Genomic DNA, 3,674 nt, shown 5'->3' with positions numbered 1-3,674 from the left:
GCCTATACACTAAAAAACCAAAACTGAGTTTGACATCAGAGCTAAGTAATGACTTTTTTGTCTAGCTGGTATCCACTCTCACCCACAGATTTTTGTGAACCCGAGGGCATCAAGATTTATAGGGAATGAAAGATATGTCAATGTAACACTTTTAAAATGGTTATCGCTATTACACTGCTTTATTGGCACTGATTTGTTTTCATATCTCATTCACTAAGACTATAAGTCCTGTGACAGCGGGGACTGGGTTTTAGTCATTGTTATCTCTTAGGAGCTAACCTGACACATGGCAGGAGATCACTATCTAACAAATAAAGGAGCAAACCAGCTAGCTTTCCTGGCAAATCTGAAGAACCTAGCAACCTGTATACTCATTCATGATTCACCATTCAGCTTCACATCATACTCCAGCTGCTGCAAGCTCACGATCAAAGATGTGGTTACTCATCTCATCTCCCGTGTGCTCCAACATTCAGCTCTTATTCCATCTTCCCTCCAGTGCACACACACAGGCACATGCACACAACACAGGAGAATGAGTCACTTAACCAACAGCCACTGCCACAAGGCACTGGTATCTCCTATTCATTCAATATATTATTATGATACTCCTACTATGTGCCAGGCACAGAACACATAGCTGGGAATACAGAGGCAAGTAAGCCAGGCACAATCCACACTCCTCTGCTATGGAACCTACAGTCAAGGGCAGTGACCTTTGAATTGTGTTCTGTCCCCTCTTGGGTTCATGGATAGTTCCCAGAGCCTGATATAGGGAGGCAAAGCTCTCAGAGGTCTAGGTCTCCTTCTCTACTTTATCCAGAGTCACTACCCTTTTTGTTTATTTTATATATTGAGGTTCACTCTTACCAACAGTTTCACGGCTAAGAAATATTTGAAAAACCACTGCCTTAGTAGATCGAACTTCCTTGCATCCTTAAAGTTTTCAGGGAAGGAGATTCTAAAAGGCAAGTCCCTGTCCCTTCAAATCAGTACCTTTCTGCCTTTGATAAAGGTAGAGAAAAGAGCTAAAAAGAGAGCAGCTGTGTGGCCTCTGTCCTTAGTTGTGGGCCCCAGCTACAACACCTACAGGAGATGTAGATTTTCCAGAGAGTGGAATTTCTGGAGTGCTCATGCCACAGACGCCAAGCTGATTCCTTCTGCCTGACACCCCACCTCCCTTCTTTGCCTGTATAAGTGAGATGGCAAAGAGAATCGGGAATGCAACTTTTCCAAGGGCCAAGTGTGGTTAATTCCATTAATGGCTGAAAATCAAGACCAAAAATTTTAAAACAGAATGGTGCCCTTTTTAGACTGCCTTATTTGGATGGGGATTGCAAATTGCATTAGAAAAAAAATATGGAGCCTGTGGAGACTGTGTTTGGAAACATATGAGGTGAGGCATGTAGTGGGAAAACATTTTCCCAAGAGCTGCCTCCTCCAGGATTACATTAGCTTGTTTGCTCTTAAGAGGAAATGTGGAAACAAAGAATTTGAAGTTGATTAACTAAGCAACCTCTTCCTTCCACTGCCATCCAACTCTAGGCCTTGGAAAAGATCAGACAGTGATGGTGGCCCAGTCTAAGTGGGGAGGGCTGAGGCTGGAGAAGATATAACAGAAGTGAATCACAATGGCTTACACATGTGTGAAAAGAAGCTATTGCTTGCTCATTCATTCATTCATTCAACTACTTTCTGTGTACCAGTTGTGGGTCAGGTACTGTGTAGATGCTGGAAATGCAGAGACACAGACAAAGTCTGCTTTATTGGAGTATGGGCAAGTTACCATAGCTCTGTAAGTTTTAGTTCATTCACTTATAAAGTCAGGCTAATCTGAATAGCTCCCTCATGGGGTTGTTACAAGGACAAAATGAGTTGAAACCCAAGTATGCTCAACTGAAATATTTGGCAGATTCCATATTAAAAACAGATTTTTGTCTGTTCACTTACCTGGTTAAAAGTTTATTAATATTCTAGAAAAAGACATCAATACTAGGAAATGAGGCAGGAGGGGTCCAGTGATTGTTAGTTACTTTGGCTATGGAATCTATCCATAGGAATGTACATCTAGCTTTCAGCCTGTGAATTTGATCAGACTGTGGCCAGGGATTTATTGCCTTTGTTTGCTAGAGGGCCTGAATTCCATGATTTCAGCTACCTTTTCCCAATTAGCTGCTTGTTTCCTAATTGACTCTGGTCCTCAAGGGCTTCATGTCTATACAAAAACTCACATCCTGGCTCTACCCAGAAACTGCAATATTAGAGTTTAGTTTTAGAGTCTGCCCAATGAGCATCCTTGTTTTGGGGTTTGCTTTATCTGGAGTATAAATAGGACACACTCTGAAAGCAAGCCTAGGTGAGCCCGTGCATTTGGTGGCTTATTTCTATCCTAGGAAAGTGAAAAATCAGATTACATGGCATGCTTAATTCAATGACTGGCAGTGATCTTTTAAATATATAGAGGTATATATGTTTTTTTGTTACCAAAAATTCAGTTGCAATAAACTATCACTATTTTGAGTGCGTTTGACTTTTATCTTTAAAGATGACTGGAACTATTGTCTTTTTGGAATTCATTCATTAATCAGTACACTGGAATTATACCGAGGTTTCCTCTGTAGTCATACATAGCCTTTTGTATAATTTCATAACTTATTTAAAATACCCCCATTGGTCTAGGGCTAAAGACTAGTACTCATGGATTTGATGAGAAGCCCAATGTAAAGACTACAGTATGGTGTTTAAGAGCACAGGCTCTGGATTCAGACTGTTGGATTCTACTGTATGATCTTTAAGAAAGTCATGAAACTCTGAGCCTTCATTTTTTCGTCTATAAAATGGGGTAAGTATAGTACCTACTCTATAAGGTTGTTGTAAACATAGACGAAGAGAGCCTCACACATAATAAGAACAGTAGATTACAGTACTGTTCACCTATATTTCTTGCCTCTCCTTGAAGTGCCTCTCCCTGTGGAATGATTATACATCTCTGCCCTGTTGAATTCAAGCATGGCCATATGATTTGCTTTGGCTAATAAAATACGAGCAAAGATGGCATGAGTCACATATAGGCAGAAGTTTTAAGAGCCAGGGCTTTATCATATTCTCTTTCTCCTGTGTTANAAACAGAGACTCAACCAAGCCATGCTGGACACATAGCACAAGTAAGAAACAACCCTTTGTGGTTCACAACTAAGATTTTTGAATTATTTGTTACTGCAAAAATAACTCCCCTATTCTGACTGATGTAAGAAGTGCTAAATGAATGTTAACTCCTATTATTAAGCAGAATCTCCCCCTCTCTCATTTTATATAGAGTCTCAATGTATTGTGATAGTGAAAAATTTAGTAATTCAACTGTCTGCTTCATCTCCGTCAATGGTTTTCAAGCCTGCTTATTAATGAAGTCACCTTTAAAAGTAAAGTTTTTTTTTATATTTTTAAATTTTTATTTATTTTTGAGAGAGAGAGAGAGAGAGCACGCACGCACAGAAGCAGAAGAGGGACAGATAAGGAGAGACAGAATCCCAAGCAAGCTCCATGCTATCAGCACAGAGCCTGATGTGGGGTTTGAACTCACAAACTGTGAGATCATGACCTGAGCCGAAATCAAGACTCAGAGGCTTAACCAACTGAGCCACCCAAGTGCCTCTACAAATAATATTCTATATAGG

This window comes from Crocuta crocuta, unplaced genomic scaffold (assembly GCF_008692635.1).
Source record: "Crocuta crocuta isolate KB4526 unplaced genomic scaffold, BGI_CrCroc_1.0 scaffold737, whole genome shotgun sequence".
In the NCBI taxonomy this organism is placed as follows: Eukaryota; Metazoa; Chordata; class Mammalia; order Carnivora; family Hyaenidae; genus Crocuta; species Crocuta crocuta.
Note: the sequence above shows the minus strand (reverse complement) of the source record.